The sequence below is a fragment of the Camelus ferus genome, chromosome 2, assembly GCF_009834535.1.
Source record: "Camelus ferus isolate YT-003-E chromosome 2, BCGSAC_Cfer_1.0, whole genome shotgun sequence".
Taxonomy (NCBI): Eukaryota; Metazoa; Chordata; class Mammalia; order Artiodactyla; family Camelidae; genus Camelus; species Camelus ferus.
In genome coordinates this window covers 103,855,604-103,879,062 of record NC_045697.1, presented here as the reverse complement: position 1 = coordinate 103,879,062, position 23,459 = coordinate 103,855,604, and the positions used below count along the sequence as shown (strand labels likewise).

General features: G+C 39.2%; 1 non-coding gene across 1 annotated transcript; it reads right to left on the bottom strand.

The window, feature by feature from the left end:
- Window positions 1–11,582: 11,582 nt before the first annotated feature.
- TRNAV-AAC lies at window positions 11,583–11,654 on the bottom strand. The gene has a single exon. It is a non-coding gene; the product is annotated as a tRNA-Val (tRNA).
- Window positions 11,655–23,459: the final 11,805 nt, after the last annotated feature.

The window sequence follows — 23,459 nt, the reverse complement described above, 5'->3', positions numbered from 1 at the left end:
AAAGGCTGTTGACGTCATAAATGCAGCTTCAGTACTACTCCTAGGGAATCAGAGTTTACTTACTCCCCCTAAACTTTTCCAAACCCTGAGCACTGTTTGAACTTTCAATCTTTCTCAGTCCAGAGCCCAGTTCCCTGTTAGTTTGGAGCCACCCCCAAACTAGAATTTCTCTCAACCCAGGCATGCTGTAGAACAGGATCAAGGCTGGTGGAAAATCAGCATCTGGGCAGCTCCCATACCATGCCGTGGGTCAAAAGGAGGCTCCAGTAACAGCTGGGGCATGAAAGCAGTGAGGCCTGGGCCCAGGAGTTTATGCACTGAGTGTAGGAAGTGGAGGCAGGAATTCAGGGCAGGCAGACCTGTGGCAGATACCGGCTGGGGAGGGCTCTGTTTACCGGTGGCATAAATGGGATGTTAGAGAGACATTCTGTGCCATAGGGATAGCAGTCTTTCTTAGATTCATCTGTATATTTTCCAGTTCCTTCTCCCTCCAAAGATATCCTATTGAGAAATAAATGTATTTCAGCAAAGAGGAAGATAAATGAATTTTGGTAAAATAATTCAGAACTAGGTATCTCTGCCTCACGTGTCCATCGGATTTTGTTCATATAATTTTTGTCGCCTTGGGTAGTACAAAGAGGAAGACAATGTCTGATTTATTTTTGTAATTTCTATAATGATCTAAGCATACTAGGTGTTCAGTAAACATATGACAAAGGGAATTGAACGGAATTTTTGCTGACAAACGTGATAACATCAGAAATACATTTTCCTAATGGACTGCACTGAAAAAGTTTGAAGAAGACAGGATTACAAAGGTAGACGGCACTATAAGACATTTGCTAGGCTATATCTGTTGGGTTTTTACTTTAAGCAAAGTGTTTCCAAGTACTTTTTAAAATCACCATTAATCTTAGATCTTTCTGCTGAAACATGGGTTGTCATTGCCTAAAGAATAATCCAAACTTAATCATGATCCACTGGGCTCCCCAAGGTCTGGTCTCTTACTTAACTCTTTAGTCTTTTTTCTCATTGTGATGTCTGCCCCAACCTGTCAAGAGACATCCATGACTTTACTCCTGCCGTTCTCTCTCCTGGGAAAGAACCTTTCTAGATAGTTGAGAACCATTTCCCCTGATCGAAATCTTTGTGCTCCTTCCACACCCTACATTAAGTTCTATAGCATACTTTACCGACCTTGCTGTTTATAAGCCTATTTCTCTGTACGAGATAAAGAACTTCTTAGGGACACATCTTCTTAAAGATTTGTATTCATAATGCCCTGCATATACAATTCTTTCAGTAAAGATTTATTGTTGAATTGTGTGTCAGTAGCTTTTTAAGTAAAAGAGGAAATTATGTTAGCACTGGGAATTAAAAGAACCAGTTGTTCATTTATTTATTGGTTTTGTTGCTGTCTCAGAAGCAGGCTAGATGTGCAAAAGTTTAATATTAAAAACTGGAAGAGTTTGAATATTTTCTTAACATGATACAAAATATTCTATGCCAAACCAGTGTCTGCATGCTTCATTCATTCACTCTCCAAGAGGGCGTCAGAGAGCACCTGTCCCACGTGCTGGGATATTATTGTGAGTGAGATAGACTAGGTTCCTGCCCACATGGGACTCAATATATAGAAGAATAAATAGGCATGAGATAGATGATCATATGGATTATTATGTCAACTCTTGCATGGATGTGAAGAAGTGGAGAGTGCTCTGAGAAGCTGTAACAGGAGGACCTAGACTAATCTGGGATCCAGGGAAGGCTTCTCTGAGGGATCCTGAAGATGAGGTCTAAAAGTTGAAAAGAAAGTGAGGCAAATTTACAACATGGAACAAGCATCTTTTCAACATCTTGGCAAATTGTCCCACTCCTTTCTAAGTACAGACAAGCCTCTAACATTTTATCCTTTATGTTTTCAATGTCATGAAATATATCTGGGAGTTTTTTTTTTTTTTTTTCTGAGAGTATTTAATGAAAAAAAAAGTGGGGCATATTCTGGGCAAAAGAAAGAGCATGTATGAAGAACCACAAGGCAACAAGGATCAAAGTGTCTTCTGTGAACAGAGGGAAGTCAGTGTGGCCTCTCAACATTACTACTAATCAACGAAAAATGGGTCAAAAAATTTTAAAGATTGATAAGCTTATACTGAATGAAATGTTGGAAAATTAGAAAAACATCCAACGTTGGCAGAAATGTAACAATTTTTCTGAAGGCACATTAATAATATGTATCAAAATTTGAAATGTATGTAGCTTTTACTATGAAATGATTAGCAATTTAACCAAAGACGAGAACCAATCAAGGGCACAAAGACCCAGTTACCCCAGGCCACTCACTCCAATGTTATTTTGATTAGTAAATATTTGGGAACAATTTAAATATTGACCAACAGGGGAATTAGAGGGTTAAATTACAGAACTAAATGGGCTTTGGAAATGAATCTGTAGAACTATACTTATCATTCAACAAAAAGAAACTTCCACACTATATTTATAATATAATCCCATTTTGTGAAAATGTGGTGTGGATTTCCAGTCAAGAGGACACTGAAACTTCAGGATGATCTGAAACAATGGTAAAAGGAGGTCATTCAGTAAGAAAGAAATTGCATCCAGAGAGGTAGAGAGGGATGTGACAATAACATATAAATTGGTAAAATTAACAATGTGGAAATTTTGTATTCATAAGTAAGAATTAAATTTCAAACAACAATAATGGGAAAGGTGACAGAAGGGTTTTTAGGATGTGGTTTAAAGCAGGCCGGTCTTTGTCTTGTGCAGGCAGCGAACAGAGGCAGTGGCTCGCTTGAGATGACTGGAGAACCTTGTTGCTGAGTGTGCATATGAAAACTTCAAGTGCAAGTACTCCTGTGTAAAGCTACATAGGTCTAGGAAGCAATACCACGTCAACAAACAAGGGACAGAATAATAGAGAGAGAATGCCACACATCTAAAGCTGAAACATTTACAAAACCATATTATATTGTTTATATGTTCAAAAGATGTAGTAAAAAGATAAAAACACAGATAAGACAATGCATACTAACCACAGATAATGTAACTTCTGGAAGAAAAGGTGAGAAGGAGGAGCATGGGATCATGAAAGGGTACAAAGTTCACCACAGCACATTTTATTTCCTACAATAAAAATATATATACATGAAGCAAAACAATAAAATGTTAACATTGATTAAATCCTGAGGTGGGTACATGGATTTTGCCCTTGCGATCAGTGACCTTCTTGAGCAATAGGATGGTGCTGAGTTGAATGAACTTTATCAAAATTCTGGGTATGTACTTGGCAGTTAGAGCGAAATGAAACAGAAATGTGATTTAGGGCATCACCAGGTGCTCATTTTGGTGGGGCTGGTGTACTTCAAGCTGTACTTGGCTCTATAGGTCAAGAAACAGGATTTTCTTCAGTTTATCCTGATATAAAAATCAGGCTTAAGGTCCCTGAATCACACTAACCAAGCAGAGAAGATGAGCCAATGCATTCATTTAAGAAATGTATAACTCAATGGAATACTACTCAGCCATAAAAATGATGAAATAATGCCATTGCAGCAACATAGAGGGACCTAGAGATGATCATACTAAGTGAAGCAAGCCAGACAGAGAAAAATGAATATCATATGGTATCACTTATATGTGGAATCTGAAAAAAAATGGCACAAATGAACTTATTTACAAAACAGAAACAGACTCACAGACATGGAAAACAAACTTATGGTTACCAAAGGGGAAGGTGGGCGAGGGATAAATTGGAAGTTCAAGATTTGCAGATACACACTACTATATATACAATAGAAAAACAACAAGGACCTTCTGTATAGCACAGGGAACCTTATTCATTATCTTGTAATAACCTATAATGATAAAGAACATTAAAAAGAATATATATATATATATATACAGGTATAACTGAATCAAAATGTACACCAGAAACTAACACAACATTGTAAATCAACTATACTTCAACAAAAATAAATAAATTTCTAAAAATAATATCAAAAAACTCCCCAAAACAAACAAACAAAAAAGAAAGGTGTAACTATATCAAAGAGGCCAGAAAGTTTGCTCAGAGAGCCAACTCCAGTTCCACAGTGTTAGCAGTTATAGTCGAAGAGTTTCTATAGCGAGAGCAAAATTGGAGCCAGGGATGTGCCTAATGGTTAGTGTTATTGAGTTGTGTTGGATTAGCTTATTCATTTCAAGTAGAATTAATTTAATTCAGTAACTGTCTGTCGAGCATCCTCAAAGCCCTGAGAGGAGGGACCAGCAATTGTGATGGCTCGTTTGTGCAGCCTCTTCTCTGACCACGTGGAGGCATGATGACAGACACGTCATTTCTGCCTCTCCCCTCTCAGCTTCCTGCTGCCACACCTCTGATGTCTTTTCCTTGGACCAGCCAGGGGGCAATATGTTACACTTCACAGTCACTTAGATTACTACCACAGCTGGTAATTTTATTCACTATGTTGATGCTTACTAGATCTACTCCTTTAAAATAAAATAATTATCATTTTAAAAAGTTAACTTTTTTATCTGTCATACATGCACACAGTATGAAATGCAACAATACAAAAGGATGTACTTTAAAATCTCCACTTCCTTTCCACCTCTATCACCTATTTATTTATTTTTTTTCAATCTTCTTATAAATTTCTTCTTTCTGCTGCCAAAAGCTGGGGAGGTGCTTAGAAAACACGTCCTGGGTTAGGTTCTTCAAATGCACATTCTCCCAGGAGCCCATACTTTCTTTATCACTAGCACATAATTTCTTGCTTACTTGCTTAGCTCTATTATATAGACTGCCAGCTTCCTGAAGGATGGGAAATTCTCTGTCATGTTTTATTTCCAGCAACTAGCACAATCAATGTGCCTTATTGTACATGGTACACTAGATATTTGTTGAATGAATAAATTTTATCAGTAATTGACATTTACTAAGTGTTTAGATAAATTGGAATAAGATATTGTACTAAGATCATTAGTTATGGCAGTAGATGGATATGGGTCATTGCCCCAACCATATTCCCCTTGCCTTTGCTATTTCCACACATACAAGACCAACTTCCAAATGTATTTCTTTGCCTGAGGGCTTACTCTGACCACCCGAGCCCAAGGTGCAAGGGGATTAATGACCCCGCACCACCACCACCAGCAGCCCTCAACCAATGACTGATGGGAGGTGGGGTATAAATACCCAGCTCCTTTGCCCCTAGGGTGGGATAACTCTGAGGAATGTGTGCTACATTTACTTCTAGGATTTCAAAGCAAGATTAAGCCCCAGTTACCTATAATGGTAACTTGTTTGAGAATGTACCAGCTGACACTGAAATTAACATTGTTGTCTCTAATTGATCTAATTGGATCATGTGCCCTTTCTGAACCAATCACTGTCATGGTCTGAAGAGTCAGACTTTGGTCACATGTTTACCTTTGGAATAAATTTCACTTGAATCACAAATACTGAAAGTGAGAAAGAGAAGAAAATCAAGGCCATTTCTGGAAAGTATTATGATTAGATGTGGAACAGTCAAAGAACATCTATGTTCCATTATAGACCAAGGACTGAGTTTCACTGAAAAAGAAAAAAGATTTTTTTTCATTAAGATTTATAGCTGGTCTGAATTATTTATCAGGCTTTCTAAGGAAAATAATATTTCTCTATTTTAAACTTTCCCATAGAGCATAAAATGAAAGATTTCTTTTTTAAATAAGATAGATATTTTTCTTTGGTGGGAGCACAGTAACACCCACCCCCAGTTGAGGCCATAGGCCAAGCATCTGGCTTTTACAAGCATATTGAAATATTATTCACCTCTGCAAATATAGACAGAATTTTCTGAAACAATATTTTAAGGAGTTTTCATAAAGAGATAAACATTTTGAGCAGCTAGCCATAGGAAGTTTAAGGTTCAGTAACCAAACATACTTGAAGTTTCTCACATTAAAACACCTAAAACTGAGTTTTTCTCCCTAAAGTGTCCCTTATTTTTTTTTTTTTGCTGTCAGTAAATTCCTCAAACCTAAAGGATTAAGTTTCTCACTGAACATTCCTATTCTTTTACTCTCCTACATTCTGCAGTCCTAGAAACACTAAATTTCTCATCAATTCAGTAGGTTCAAGTACAAGAATAATAATACACTCCCATGTTCAATGTACAGTGTAATTAGCTAGGAAATTGCTGGCTCTGTGGAATGAATGGGTAGCTCAATCTTACTTCAAGACAGGTTATTTGATAAGTCACCTCTTAAATCAAGATGCAGGGGGGAGTGCATAGCTCCGTGGGAGAGTGCGTGCCTAGCATGCACAAGGTCCTGGGTTCAATTCCCACAGCCTCCAATAAATAAATAAATAAACCTATTACCTTCTCCCCCCCAAAATCAAGATGTAAGGCTTGTCCTCTGAGCACACACTCTAAATGTCTTTCTCTTGAGTAGGACAAGCAAGAAGTCCACCTATAATGTCCCTAAGATGCTCAGAGAGGGAGAAAAAGTCACTTACTCTTTCATTGACCCATTTTTTCCTAATAACAGCCCACAGTAGACTATAAAATATCCATGAGGAAATTGGAGAATTGGTTGAGTGGCCCTTTTTCTCTGTCTTTGGAGAGCAGCTTTAAAGGTGGGGCAAAGGAAACGACTGTCTTAAAGACCATCTCCTTCCTAGGTCTATATGGATCAAGAGAAAGGTTAGAAAGGAATGACCAGAAAGAAAGGTGAAACCATTCCCTGAAACCTGATGTGACGTAAGATACAAAACTTTAAGTCAAGGAGAATGGGTAGGGACTCCTTTAGTGAGATGTTTTAGAACACAGAGGAAGAGCAGGGTGAAAAAAGGGAAAATTTCTATCAAAGCCAATATGTGCACGCAATTTTGCATTTTCCTTAGACACCCATGTAAGGAAACCCTGCTCTTACTCTCTAGTGCTGGCTTGGACGTTTATGGCCCCAGGGTGACTGAGTGAAGCACAATTAACACCTGCTCAGTGTAAAGGAGAGTTTCTTTTTTTAACAGGAAGAAAAGACTTTGCGGGGATAGTAATTGCTGGAATGAATTTCCATCTTGACATCTGTTCCAGATTCACCAGCAGCTGTTCCTTACCTACTTAGAGGCAGCTGGTGACATGGAAAACACAAGATATTCAAGAAACGGAGCTAGGAAACCCGAATCTCTCCATGCCACTGTCCCCTCACCCCCAGGCTGAGTTACACGGGGGCACACAGTCACCCTCTCTACAGCAGCGCCCTCAGTTTTGACTGCACGTTAGAATTACCTGGGAGCTTTAAAATTCCTGTTGTCCAATCTCCACCCTAGACCTTTGAGAATCCCTGAGTGAAAGCCAAGCATTAAGAGTGTGTGAAGCTCCCACGGTGATTACAATGTGCAGTTAAGGCTGAGACCCACACCTACAGCCCTCCAACTGTGGCTTCATTGTGGTGGCAGTTAGCAAGAATGGAGAATGAAGGTAAAAAAGAACAGAGGCGAGAAAGAAGGGGGTTACATTTGTAAAAACTTGATCATTATGTAGAAGATACACACTCTCGGGAAAACATTAGAGCTAAGAAATATTAACATTTGGGGAAAAAATAGGAAAAAAAAGGCCTCACACTTGAAAGAAACCAAGATGTGTTTCGACCTTGGACTGAAAGTGTCTACCATGGATCCAGCCTCTATTCTAAGACCTACAGTGATGAGTACTCAGCACCTTCTTTTGGAAAGGTCTTTATATTATCAACTTAACATTTACCTTCCTTATAAATTATACCTGTTCCCAGCTCTGCCCTTTAAGACAATTCAGAATAAATCCAATTCTCTTCTATCCAACAGCCCTTTGTACAAAAGACAGCTATCTGCCACCCCCACACACACCCCCTCTGCATTCCAATTAGTGTTGATATTAAAACATCAACTCACAGGATTTTTTTTGTATGTATATATTTTTTATTAAAGTACAGTCAGTCTGCAATATGTCAATTTCTGGTGTACAGCATAATGCTTCAGTCATACATGAATATGTATATGTATATATTAATTTTCATATTCTTTTTCACCATAAGTTACTATAAGATATTGAATATAGCTCCCTGTGCTGTACAGTATGAACTTAATTGTTTGTCTCTTTTATATATATTAGTCAGTGTCTGCAACTCACAGTGTTAATAAGCCCTTCATGTCCATTATTTGGTTATTTGGTCCCCACCATGTCCCTGCAAAGTAAGCATTACTTTAATATTTACATTTTATAGATCATACATGTGAAATTCAGAGAAGTTAATCACACAGATAAGTGCCAGAGTCATGACTTGAAACTAGGCCATCAGACTCTAGATGTGTGCCCTTTTTGCCAGATTTGTTACAGACTCTGATCTTTGGTTAATGCATCTAAGATGCTAATGGCGCTTTTTTTCCCCCAGTTTTGTATAGCAGCTTCATTTTGATATAATTCACATACCATGAAATTCACCTTTTAAAAATATACAATTCAGTGTTTTTTAGTGTATTCACAGAGTTGTGTAACTCTAACAACAATCTAATTTTAGAACATTTCATCACTCCCCAAAGAAACCTTGTGTCCATTAACAGTCACTCTCCATTACCTCTTCCCTCCATCTCCTGAAAAAAATGTGGTTTGTCTGGACAATGGAATATTATTATTCAGCAATAAAAGTGCATGAAGTATGGATACATACTCTAACACGCATGAACCTTGAAACATTATGGGAAGTAAAACCAGCCAGTTACAAAAGACCACATACCATATGATCCTATTTATATGGAATCCCCAGAATAGGGAAATCCAAAGATCTGTTAGTATTTTTTTAACTGTGGGAAAATACACATAACATAAATGTCACCACCCTAACCAGTTTTAAGTGTACAGTTCAGGGTTATTAAGTTCATTCACATTATTGTTCAGTCATTACCACTATCCATCTCCAGAACTTTTTCATTATCCCAAAATGAAACCCTGTACTCATTAAACCATAATTCCCATTCTCCCCTCCCCCACGGCCCCTGGCAACCACCTTTCTACATTCTATCTCTATGAATTTGACTACTCCAGGAACCTCAGGTAAGTGCAGTCATACGGTGTTGGTTCTTTGGTATCGTTGGCTTACTTCATTTGGCATGATGTAGGATTCATCTACGTTGTAGCATGGGTGAGAATGTCCTTCCTTTTTAAGGCTGATAATATTCCATTGGAACATATATACCACACTTTCTGTATCCATTCATCTGTCAATGGACATTTGCGTTGCTCCCACCAGCTATTGTGAATAATGCTCTCAGGAGCGTGAGTGCATAGATACCACAAGTGTCTTTGAGATCCTGCTCGCAGTTCTATTGGATATATATCCAGCATGGAATTGCTGGGACATATAGTAATCCGATTTTTGTTTTTTTTAAGGAACCACAGTACTATTCCCATTAGCTTTTGTAAGAAGTCACAGGAGCTTACAGCAAATAAATGCTTCAATTCTCTCATTTGGGCGGAGGCAGGCCAAACTGGCCGGACACTAGTTAACTCCAGGCTCCCAGACAACGAAGTAAGAGCCAGGCAGTCCACTCCCTGCACCTGCACTGCTCATCATCAACCATCAAGTTACTGCGATGTCTCATTTTAAAAAAGTTAAAACTGGTATCATTCTCAGTGTATTGTCGGTTAACTTAAGGGAAAAAATTAAAGTATTACTTCATTTTTAATAATCCTGTGAGTCAGACTTTTCTTCATATTGAGCCGAGCCTGGCCGTAAACTTTCCGAGGAAAAGCCCGTTTGTGAATGGGTGGTTTCCTCATGTGGTCCTAACGGTGCGTAAGACACTGAATTTTAGTCAGAGAGGATTCAATTTGCATCCCCTAATGGTTTAGTTACAGTCATGCCTCAAGGCATAGGAATAGACTGGATTTTGTATCACTTTATTTTTCTGACTCATGAGGGGGAAGGTAGACTGAAACAGCTTCTGATTTGGAAAAGAGAGAGGTCCTACCTGTTTTCCCTTACCCTCAAGTGCTTTCCGTTTTTCCCCCTCCTAAATGTCACTCTCCCTGAAAAGAAGATACTCGTAGCCTTAAATTCCTTAATTTATCACTAACATTTTCTTTACAGAAGCAGTGGATAGAAAACCACCAGATTATCCAGTCGGGAGGACAGTCAGCAATATAGATACTCTTCTTGTGTCAGGAGACCCCATTCACGGCGCCCCTAGCATGGGTTCCAACTTTATAAGTCAGTGAACGTTTTCCATTAAAAAGTCATCTCCTTCTCAGTAAAACTCATACTAAGCCATCTCAGAATTATTAGTCTCAAATTCTAAGCCAACCAAATCAAGAATCTTCAGTAATTTTTTAAAAAATTTACTAGTTTGCCTCGATTATGTAATTTGTGGAACACTCATCTTCTTAAAGAGAAATCAATCTGGTGCTTCCTTCCGGCTATGTAGAGGGATGGGGGTGCTCCCAAGGGTGAACTCCAGGGAAAGCATTTGTTATGCTTCCCTTTTAGATGGCGCAAACTCATTTGCCCTTACTGACAGGAGGCTGGCAAGAACTTCCCTCCGCCCGTTGCTAAAGGCCCCCTCTGCATAAGTTGACTATATCAAAGTCCCTAGGGTCCTGGGGCCACTACATATGCAGCAGCCGCAAAGCCAGCATCAGAATGACTGAATGATGGGCCCTCAGAGCTCTGCCCGTTGTGGGCAGGAGCCCTGGCTTCGCTCTTCAGTGCCCTCCCAACCTCCTCCCCTCTGTCTACTCCAGAATCCACTAGAGGAAATCTCATCATATTCCCCACCTCTATCCACTTCAGCAACCTCAAGGAAGCCAAGACCCCCAGATCATGCTGCTTCACTCCAACACTCACTCCCTAAGGCTCTGTTAGTCCCGTAACACTATCCCATCTGAGTACCAGCCAGGCCCCACCCTTCTTAGCTTCCTAGATCAGACAAGATTGGGCACGTTCAGGGTGGTGTGCCCGAAGACAGTCCTGTAATAATCTGACCCAGTCTTTCTTCCCTCTGCTGTCACAGTCACTTTTGTTGTCACCTCCAGAATTTGAATTTGTAATCAACAAAATCTCCTATATCCTTGATCTCAATTTGCTTCAACTCGAACCCAGCTCTCCCCTGAGGACACTACTTCCTCCAAAGTCCCCCCAGGCAGCGACTTTCCCACATCTGGGCCCAGAAGTGGTAGCTGTTCTACAGGTCCTTCGTTGGCACTTTCAGACCTTGCTTTTTCCTCTTCCCTCACCCTACCAGCTCCTTGGAAGTTCATGCCTTTTGTCAATTTCTCCACCAAGTTGCAGTCACCTAACAGCTCTCCAGGTGACTCTCCATCAGTCCTTTGAGACTTTAGCCCTTACCTCACTGTCGACCTCTCCAGTCATCTCATTATCACTGAGATGATCCTTGCATTAGCATGAGTTCTCAGGCCCTTGACTATCTCTCTCGAAGGACCTTGTCCCACACACTACCCAGCTACCAACTTTCAAGGTCCTCTAGACTTCATCACCACCTTTCCTACCTTTCTCATTTTCCTTCTTGCTTGCTTTCTTTCTTTTAATGAAGGTGCTGGGGATTGAACCCAGGACCTCATGCATGTTAAGCACGCACTCTACCACTGAGCTATACCCTCCCCCAACCTTTCTCATTTTCAAGCACTTTTCACTCCAACCGCATTTCACTCCCTCTAATATCCTGACACCAGTGATTTCCCCAACCCCACCAGAACCTCCAGATCCATTGTTTCAGCCACCTTGTCACTCAGTCTTACCCCCTCATGTCTTTACTTCCCTTATGACATAGTTTAGACTCAATTATCCTTCATTAAAATTATCACTTAGGCATACCTTCAAATCTCTTGCTTTTCTTTCTTCAAGTAGTGGTTCTGTGGAAAATGCCCACTTGGTTAAATCCAACCCTTCCCCTCCACTGCTGGTCTCGCTGCAAATTCATCACTGCTCTCTGAGTGCACACTTAGTACTGCTCTGTGACCTCACCTCACTTCCCCAGTCCAATCACTCTTAGTCCTCCCAGATCGCTGCTTCTCACTCTTTCCTCTCTCCTTCCCCTGCCCTTCCTCAGCTCTCAGTTAATGACCTTGATTCTATTTCATTGAGAAAATAGAAACAGTCAGAAGGTATTTTCTCTTTGCTTCTACAACCAGGTATACGAAATCAGCTGTACCAGTGTCCCCCTATTTTGCTTCCACTCTTGTTGTGAGGAAACCAAAACAAAAATATTAGTTTATATTTATTTATTCTATTTAAGGCCAATCCCCAATCCCATTTCCATTGCTTCTTTCATTCAAGGATCTTACTCTCTTCTAGTGGTCTTTTCCCCTCTTTACTGCATTATTCCATCAGCATATAAACATGCAGGAATATTATCCAAGTTAAATTTTTAAAAAATCTCTTAAGTGAGCTCAGTGGTAGAGTGCATGCCTAGCATGTGCAAGGTCCTGGGTTCAATCCCTAGTGCCTCCGTTTTAAAAAAAATTAACAAATAAATAAACCTCAAATTAGCTTCCCCCATTAAAAAATATGTTTTGTTCTAAATATTTTTTTAAAATGTCTTGATCCCACATCTCCATTCACCTATAGGCTCATTCTTTTCTCATCACTTTCTGATATTATCATTTGATATTCCCACTCCATACACTCAGTAAATACCTGTCGATTGACATGAACCATCAAAGTGCTGCAAATACAGGAAATGCCTTTATTCCCTTACTTTAATGAAACCTTCCCCAGAAATACATACCAACTATGACAGGCGCTATCAGGGTCAACATTTCAAAGAATTATTTAGTCAAAATCCAGCAAATACATATTGAGCACCTACTATGTGCCAGACATTGTTCTAGGTGCCAGAGATATAATAACAAAGCAAAACAAAATCTTCTGTCCCCATCGATCTTCTAGAAGAGGACACTGAATAAACAAGACAAATAAGTAAAAAATTCAGCATGCAAGATAATGTTACATGCTAAAAACAAAAGATAAATTAATGAAAAGAGATACAAAATATCAGGAGTTGAGGAAATAGAAATTTTAAATCAGGTGGCCAGGGAATGCCCCAAAGAGAAGGTAAGTTTTTGAAGGATGTGAGAGAAAGCACAGGCAAAGACCTTGACAGCATAAATTGCATGTTCTGGGACCAGTGAGGAAGCTGGTCTGGCTGCTGCAAAGAGTAGAGGATGCAGGTGGGAGAGGTGAAGGGGACAGCTTCTGTAGGGCTTCGTAGGTAATAGTGAGGCAAGTGGTTCCTCAAGCTAAGTGATGGGAAGCCGTGCGAAAGTTTTGAGCAGCTAAATGATATTACTTGCCTTAAGTTTTTCAAGATAGCTCTTGGCCGCTGTGCTGAGAATAACCTGCAGAGGTAAGAGCAGAAGAGAACAAGGTTTTTTAATAATCCAGATGAGAGATGAGTGGTTTGGGCCAGAGAGATGGTAAAGCAGGTGGTAAAAAGTGGTCTTAGTCAGAATTTATTTTAAAGGTAGAGCTACCAGGTTTTGCAGATGGACTTGTGTGGATCGTTAGGGAAATAAAGGAGACAAGGATGACACCAAGGTGACTGGCTTGAGCAAGTTGGGAGGGACTTGCCACAAGCTGAGGTGGTAACGGCTGCAAAAGAAGGTGACTTTGGAGGGGATTTCAGAAACTCAGTTTTCAGTATGTTCAATTAAAATGTCAAGTACCTTGTATAAAATGGAGAAGACAGTCTCTTCAATAAGTGGTGCTGGGAAAACTGGACAGCTACTTGTAAAACACGGAAATTAGAACATTCTCTAACACCATATACAGAAATTAACTCAAAATGGATTAAAGACCTAAATGTAAGACCAGATACTATAAAACTCCTAGAGGAAAACACAGGCAGAACACTCTTGGACATAAATTACAGCAATATATTTTTTGAACCAGCTCCTAGAGTAATGGAAATAAAAGCAAAAATAAACAAATGGGTTCCAATTAAATATAAGGGCTTTTGCACAGCTAAGGATACCATCAACAAAATGAAGAGACAACCTGCAGAATGGGAGAAAATATTTGCAAATGATGTGACTGACAAGGGATTAATTTCCAAAATATGCAAACAGCTCATACATTTTAATATCAAAAAGCCAAGCAACTCAATCAAAAAATTCTATTCTAGAATATCCTCCAATATTCTAGAATGAATCACACTTAAGAAAGAAGTAGGTACGCCTCACTGTCTACCTAACAGTGGGAAAAAGTGGAGATTTCTGGTCCTTTGTTGTAATTCTTAATAAAGAGAAGAAATAGTAATTTTCTTCAAAAAATTTCCTGGAGTTTAGTTCATAAACTCTAGCCTTTGAATCTCTCACAAATTTTAAAATAATAACTTGGCCATCAAATGCCTAGCCAAGATGCTGTATCCAAGAGAAACTAGAAAATAGTAATTTTTCCCAGGGCTAATATTATTAAATTTTGGTTTGTTTGTTTGTTTGGGTAGGGGGAGATCATTAGGTTTGTTTATTTATTTATAATTTTTTAATTTAACAGAAGTACTGGGCTCGAACCCATGACCTCATGCATGCTAAGCATACCCTTCCCAGTGTTAACTAACTTTTGACTGTATTTAGCCAAATAGGAGACGTGGGTCAAGACAATCATATGACATTTGTAATGTGCAAGTAATTCCCAAGCAGAGCAACTTCATGTGAGAGCTGCCGATTTTTTTCTTTATAAGACTGATTTTATTATAAAGCAGTTGTGTGTTTTTTTTTTGCCTCAGAAGATTGTTTAATCAAGATGTAACTGTATTACCATTAAAGAAGAGTTTCAATCATTTAAATACAACCAGCACATCAGTATGTACCTGAAATATTTTCCTAAAAATTTAACGATGTCTCCTTATTACTAGCAACCACTTAACAACCCTTAACTACTCAGCTCAATCAATTAAATTAATCCCATGAAATAAAATGTGCAATAGAGATGATATCTGAAATCATTTTTATTCATGGTTAGAGACTATGAAGATTCTTTTGACAAGCCCTTAAAAATCTTGTGGGTGATGTCAAAAACTCCAATGTACACGTGTGCTGATTCAGTGTGGAGGGGAGAGCCTCCTGGTTTGATAAGAAGCAGTTCTACCCAGAGAGCAGAGAACAAACCCCCAAGCTATGCAGAGGCTGCTGGAGCTTTCACAGGCTCATTACCGGAATTTTCTAATGCTGAGCAACTGAGGGGTATGAATATGCAAAGCTCATAGACTCTGATCAGCATCTGCCTCTTTCAGCCTCTCCTCCTTCTCAAAAGGAAGTCGCTGTGCCCCTGGCTTCCTAAGCTCTGTGTTCTGAATCCCCAAAGCAAGCAGGAGGGAGAAGAGAGGGGGTGGGGGGTTTGTTTGTTTGTTTTTATAGCAAGAACTGAATTTCCCTTTTACAGAGCATGTGTTTTCAGATAAGTATCAGGATGCAGCCAGCGATTTCTCGTGGATTTAGTGTACATGGTTGTCCCAGAGGCAAAATAAGAGAAATATTATTGGCTGAGCATCCTGAACTGTCTTGAGTGGTCTGAGAGTTCTTGCAGTTTCTGTCTCTTTCTCTGTTTCTGATATTTTTCAATCCAGAAAAAATAGCAAATGCATCATCATGTGCACTTTATATATTTCCATAATTGTCTTTATGTTCAAGTTTTTATTTATTTTGTTTGCTTTTTGTTTTTGTATTGGGGGGGTAATTAGGTTTATCTGTTTATTTTAGGAGATACTAGGACTGAACCCAGGACTTTGTGCATGTTAAGCATGTGCTCTACTACTGAGCTATACCCTCTTCTTATGCTCGTTTTGGTTTTTTTTTGTAAGTTCCAGTTCTTTCAGAGAATTAGTGCTTGTTTGTCTATCTTTTAAAAAAAAATAATTTTGAATAAGGATGATTAATCTAAAAAGGGAGATCTCTTAAATCTACCAGCATCCTTTACATTTTTCCTCGTGGCAGATAAACTGCCTTCTCTCCATCACACCCAATCTGTGACTGCCTTCCCTTCCCTTCCCTACGCTGAGCAGCAACCAAACTATCTTGGGCCAACACCACCACCTACTGGTCATGGTGGTAAACTGTCTAATGAAATGGCTTTAGCGTAGGCACAAGCCATACTTAAAACTCAGTAAGTTGTTTTGGAAGTTTTTCTTCAATTGCAAAGTACATTCATACACGCTATCTCAGCCTTCAAACGAAGCCCGAACCCCACTCACTGTTTTAAATCACATCCCCACACAGCTCTGTCCATCCTTTTATGTGACCCAGTCTCACACTCTCCAACAACACAAGCTCTTCACTGTGCCCTTTGGAACGCATTGTCTGTCATCAGCAAGATTTCCTACATCCTCACATTCTTCTCCATATTACTCCCACCTCTTTATTCTGAATGAAACCTGTTCTTCCTACTGCATTGCCAATTCCATCTGGGCCCCCTTTGCTTCTCCCTAAACATTCTTGCTTCCCTCGAAGCTCAGCCGCTGGTCATCCACTTCACCATGTGTCAATCATCTACAAACGTCATACTCATGTCTCATCATTCTTGAATGCTCTCATGCACGACCACTGTCACTCTCTCAAACAGCACTGTTTTCATAATCCTTGGTGATTTCAAAATCATTGGAAAGATCATTACAAGAGTCTCACTTCAGGCTCTTGATGTCCTCTCCTCCCCTGATCTGTCTCCATATCACTCCAGCCACCTGCTCCATGGTCATGCCCTAGACATTATCACTGCCAGCAACTGCACCCCCAGCATATTTAGTTTCAGACATCATGCACTCCCACCTCTACATCCCATCGTTCATCTCACTCTAATTATTACTCTTTTAGCCCTAGAAGAAATACCTATCGTTTGTCCCTCCCCTCCCCATGTCCTCATTTACCTCTTTCTTCAGTGAAGACTCAGTGGCTAAACATGGTGCTCAATCCTTTGCATACACCCCAATCTCCTTGCCCTTCTCTCCCATCATGAAATTTACTTGCTCTTAGTTCAACCAAAACTTCCTCCTACTCTTTCCTGTCCCTGAACTGTTGAAGGAGGCTGAAAGAAAACACACTTTAATTCCTTACTGTTAATCTCAGGTTGGCCCTTACTTTTGCCAGGAAATGTGATTGCCTTTGACTTGTCCCTTTTCTCTCTTATTCTCCCAGGCAACTGTTTCTCAACTTTGTTTTCTCCTCAAATCTACAGCACTTCATCTTTTATTCAATTTTTTTGAAGTATTGACAGATAATTGGATAAAGAAGTGTGGGATATATATATATATATATGAATATTACTCAGCCATAAAGAAGAATAAAATAATGCCATTTGCAGCAACATGGATGGACCTAGAGATTGTCATAGTAAGTGAAGTAAGCCAGAAAGAGAAAGAAAAATATCATATGTATCACTTGCATGTGGAATTTTTTTAAGTGACACAAATAAACTTATTTATAAAACAGAAACTGACTCATCCTTTATTCTTATTCTTACTTTTAATAACCTTGCTCTTCATTTTACTAAAAAAATAGAGGCAATTGGAGGGAACTTCTACATGCTCCCACCACCAGATCCACAAACTTTCCTCCCTCTTTGCCAGCCTCCTGCCTTCCCTTCTGTTACAGTGAATAAATTCTCTCTGCCCCAAGGACAATGCCTCCGAGTATAACAAGGCTCCTCTTCCACTCAAGAGCATCCTCCCTGAAGTCACTTGTCTTCTCTGCACTGTTGAACTTTCCCTCTCTAACTGGGTCCCTTTCATCTTTAAAAGTAAAGCCCAACCTTAACGACACACGCACCGCCAGATACCACCCCATTTCTCTGCTCCCCTTCTGAGCAAAAATCTTCAGAACAGTGAGCTACCTTTGCTGTCTGCCTTTCTTCTGATATTTCCTGAGCCAATTCCACTTGCATGTCCTACCTCTCAAATACTAACCATGATTGCTCTGTTGCTAAGCTAATGGTTATTTTCCACATCATCTCCATTGTCAGCATTTGTGTCAGTTGATCACTTCCTCCTTAAAATGTTCCCTTTGCTTGACTCTTTTTGTCTTCTTGTTTCTCTGGTTGTTCTCCCTGTCATATCCTTGCTGGTTCCTCTTCATATTCCTGACTGCAAACTTGAGAGTGATAAGTGTTCCCTCCTCAGATTTCCTCTTCATCATTCACTCTTCACTGTGATGCCACTCTTCCTCTAATTTAAATGCCAACTATCCATACATAACTTAAAATTTCTATCCATAGCTCACACCTGTCCTTTGAATTCTAGGTTCCTATAATCAACTTCCTACCTGGCATCATCACATGAAAGCTTAAACAGACATCTCAGAAAGAACACATCACCAACTGAACTCACGGTCTCACCCTCCCAACTGTGTTCCTCTCTCTGGGTTTGCTCATAACAGGAAATGGTAACTTGATTCTCTTAGTTCCTTGAGCCCAACATCTTCAGTCATCCTGGACTCTTTTTTCAATTTTGTTATGGATATTTTTAACATACGCAAAAGTAGAGGAAACTGTGACTCCATTTTTTTTCCCCACTCACACTCTATAGCTAATCCATCAACAAATGCTATTTGTTTTACCTTCAAAGAATATACAGACCAGTTCTCAGCATCCCCACTGTTAGTATCCTCCTGATCTGTAATTAGTACTACATGAGACCCTTATCTGTTCTACTAACTTCTGCCCTTGACTCTACTCTGCTCCAAGCCCTCTTCTCATCTCTCCAGAGGAAATGCCAAAGGTTTTAGGATGGGTGTGCCCTACCCACTACCACAGGTCTTATCACCTTCCAGCTCATGCCTTCTGCCCCCAGGCTGGTCTGCTATCTCCTCTAACTCACTGCCTCTGCTCTGACCTCAGGACCTTTGTACTTCTATTTCTGTGCATGGAATACCATTCCTTTACATTCTTCAAGTCTCTGCTCAAATGCAACCTTGTCAACAAATCTTTCCCTGGCCACTCTACATAGTAGTATCTTTCTTTATTCCCCACCATCACTTATATCCCTTATTTTATTTTATTTTTCTTCATGTTTCTTACCTCCACTGACAATAATAATTTGTTTTACATTTCTTCCCATTAGAATATAAACTCCATGAGAGTAGGGACTTTGTTTTTTGTTTGTTTTGTTTTGTTTTGTTTTGTTTTGTTTTACTTTTTTATTTTGTTATTTTTTAACTGAAGTATAGTCAGTTATAATGTGTCAATTTCTGGTGTGCAGCATAATGTTTCCATCATACATATACATACATATATTCATTTTCATAGTCTTTTTCATTCTAAGTTACTACGAGACATTGAATATAGTTCCCTGTGCGATGCAGTAGAGACTTGCTGTTCAGGGACTTTGTTTTATGTATCATTTCTGATCTAGTGTTTTGAGCAGTGCTCAATGAATAAAAGGAACCAAATAAGTATTTGCCTTACAAATCTCCCTTTTTCTGTCTCTAACCCTTGCATTTCCATCTCTCCTTTCTTGGTCTTCTGTCTTTCACTGCTTTTCTTAATATTTCCTGAGTTCTAAAGCAACTTGATCTAGGGCCAAAAAAATCATCTTCAGGACCCAGGTACAGAATAAATGTGTGAAGCCCCTGAAACTAGAAATATAGGGGTGGTGGAGTGTGTCTGTCCCACCCCAAACTAGTCAAACTCCAGTTTTGAAAGGTTAAACAAAACAGATCTGAGGCGGCTTTGGCCAGAAGGCCATGTGTTTGCCATCCCTCCCCGGACAGCACTATGCAGCTCCTGTATTAAGGAAGATTTCACTAGCTTTGAAGTTAAATTTGACAAAATACAAACACACAGTAGTCACTTTCAGAATTTCCTCGCATTTCTCCCTAACACTTCATCCTCTTTAATTAAACCTACTTCTCCTTAGGTTCTAGCATTTGAGGTATTTTCATGATTTCTGTGCATTGTGACTAATATTACTAAATTATTTTTCTACTGTTTTCCATATGAACGTTAGTATTTCGTACATCACATTTTGTAGACCTTTTATACGGCCTCCCAACTGTATAGTGACCTTTCCTGTGGGAAGCAAGTGGGATTAGTGATCCGTGGTCAGTGTCCAGTTTCCTAAGCAAAGTAGATTGGAACCTGTGTGCTTCTTTCCAGAAGATAGATCATAAGGAAAGAAAATGAGTCATGTCTGAAAATCCTCTGCTTAAAGCTCCTTTATGCAAAAACCTTGCTCATTTCCTTCCTTGTTTCTATTTAAAAAAAAAAAAAAAAGGACCGACCTACCATATAGCACAGGGAACCATATTCAGTTTCTTGTAATAACATATAATGGAAAAGAATCTGAAAAGAAAATATATCTATGTATGTATATGTATAACTGAATCACTTTGCTGTACAACTGAAACTAACATTGTAAATCAACTACACTTTCAGAATTTTTTTTTTTTAATAGGGAACCACTTCCCTGTGGTGTCCCCAGACACGGTAAGAGAGCTGTGTTGGATGTTCACACAGGGCCAAGATTTCTGTCCTAATTAACTACTAAGATGAGTCAGAACCTAAGCCCTGTTCCTGCCTGTTCACCTCCTCTCTCCAAATCATCACCCAGAGATGCAAACCAGTCATGAATCACCCTCTATTGTTCTGTCAGAGGCGGAGTCCTCCGTGGGCCGTTTCCACAGGGCAAGATTCCATCATCAGGCTGGGGGGGGGGGGGTCAGGATTATCTGCTTACTCCTCAGCATTTGACGGAGAATAAAGTTCAGAGCTTTGTCCAGTCTTTTCTGTTTCAGTGAAATCTTTAAAAACTATGCACATTCCTACTCTGCCTACTTCTCTCTGGCCCACTTCCTAAACACCTGTGTTTGCATTTCAGCCTCTGATTTTTAACACTGTTCATTGGAAAATATGTCCCAAGCAACTAGCTAGTGAATGAACCTTTGAAATACAATCCAGGTAGAAATTGGAAATATTGCTTCTTCATTTTCTTTTAACTGAAGTACAGTCAGTTTACAATGTGTCAATTTCTGGTGTACAGCATAACGTCCCAGTCATGCATATACATACATATATTCATTTTCAAGGAATATGCTTCTTCTTGAACAGAACCACATTCGACGAAAGAATATTCTGGCCTGGCTGGGTCGCTACAAATGAAAGAGAGGGGAGTTGAGGGCTTGTCTGGATGTTATCAATGTAGACAGCCCCCCCAGATAACCAAGACTTCTGAAACACATGGGATTTTCCTTTCGGAAGCGTGATTCAATGTTGGAGGCCAAGATATTTTGCAGAATGAAACAGATAATCCTCGAAAGTAGATTATGGGGAGAGTTATACAAGCATGTCACCCCAAAATGGACCCCGAAAAGAATAGGACTCAGATGCTAAGTCCTAAGTAAGGAAACTGGCTGAGCTGTGAAACATGTTGGCAGCAAAACTTTACTTGATTTTGATGCTGGCTCCTGAGCTCGGCTGTAAGACTTTCTACTTCTGAGCAGAGTCCTAATATGCAAACAGAAAAGTCAAACTGTGAGGCTAACAGGAAATTGTACCTTCTCAGAGGTCAAATTTGCTGAAACTTTGGAATAAGGTACAAAAGGGCAAGAGGACAAAAGACCCAGGTGAAATCAAGACCCTGTCCCCTGAAGCCAGTGACTGAGAGGGAAAATAATTTCATATCCTCGTGCCTGGATTTTAAGTGCAGAAAGCAATATAGTGTGGCAAAAATATGGGATATAAATTTAATAAAATGAGTTTTATGAGATGGGACACTGCACACAGAGCTTCCCTAATTAAACTTTATCCTCACGTTAGGGCAATTTTCTTCTTTTGGAGACCAGCCTATCCTTTATTTCTTAACTTCCTGTCCTTCTTTTTATTGGTAAAGCAATTATTTCTACTAAAACCTGTGGACAGACCTCATAAAGTGACATTGTTTTGCCCACACTCTGCATTGTTTGAAAGATATAAAGAATAAGTGCACACTTTGGGAGGGGAAGTAAATCACCCAAGCAAGTATCACTCAACATAGTAGACTGCACCCATGATTGCAATTTTAACCTAGGTTTTCTAAATGAAGATTGGAAAAGTATCCTTTTTAATGTAGGAAAACAATGTTTGCTTTTGGAGACATTCTAGAAAACAGATTTTAGATTAAAGTATTCATTCATGAGACCAAAGGAAGATGTCCCCCCAGAGGTCCTTAAATATATTCTTTTGGGTCAGAAAATTGTACTTAAACCAGTCATTACTGCTAAAACTATTTCATGAAAGCAGCTCCAAGTGACTCGTTAGCACCCATAGTTAAATTGCGACCTGTAACTCTATCTGCAGGCAAAATTAACTTCGGACTCAAGTCATTACAAACTTCTATTGTGAAAAAATGTATATAAAGTTTCATCATTAAATACCCCTCTTAGTTATTGAAAAGTCAACCAGACGTATACTGAGCCTTTTCCATTGGTAGAGTACCAGAACCAAATGGAATTTTGTAATGCAAGGCAAAATCTACGTTAAAAGATTTGGTGATAACTTTCATAAATCACTTGCTTTATTATATACTGGGTTAACTTTTGGATAATAGCTGAATTGATGGCTAGATAGATAGGTAGATAGATATTTGGGAGGAAGTTAAGAATAGTGAGCTCTAGTCCTTTCAAAAAAAGTTGTATCATCATTTGTAGAAGGGGGTGGGACAGATCATACCACTAGGTACAGTTTTCATGTTCCTTTAAGCTAAAAGATGCTAAGCTAGAGTTTAGGAATATAACATATCCGTAAAAGAAATTACAAAGTCAGTATTTCTCAAGCTGTCAGTATACACTACCTGCTAGAACTCTGTCTATAAAGCAACGCCCAATGATGTTGGTGATAGCCTCAGACTGGTTTTCTTTGAAAATATAAGACTAATTCTGATTTATGGACCACTAGATGCCATGTGGATACAATGGTCACGAGGAGACCACAAGCATTTCAAAGCCACTTGTCCAAGACAGATTCAAGAAGCTGTCTCTGCAAGGTGACTTGTTTTTGCTATTTGATTGTTTTTCATTAAAAAGAAAAAAGGGTGCAGGGATTTTGCCATCACAAAGAGGGTGGAGAACTGTTCAGGGAGAGAGTGGAGGTCAAACTAAGAGGGAGATGGATGAAGACAACCTGAAGAAAGGAACCCTATTCTTTACCATTGTAGTTTTTCTCCCAGAAGTAAAAATTTGTGACTATAAATACAGGTAGATTACTTGCTGTGGGCTATGTTAAATAGAACCTAAATAAAATGATGCCAAGTGTGGATTCAATCACCGTCTTTTAGCATCATGATACAGGCTTTCTTAATTTCTTTTCAAAGTACCTTTTCCCATTGTTTAAAAAATTTTTTTTAAATTTATTTTTTGAAGAGTGACATTTATTTAGGTTTTTTGAAGGGGGAGGTAATTAGGTTTATTAATTTATTTATTTCTTAATGGAGGTACTGGGGATTGAAC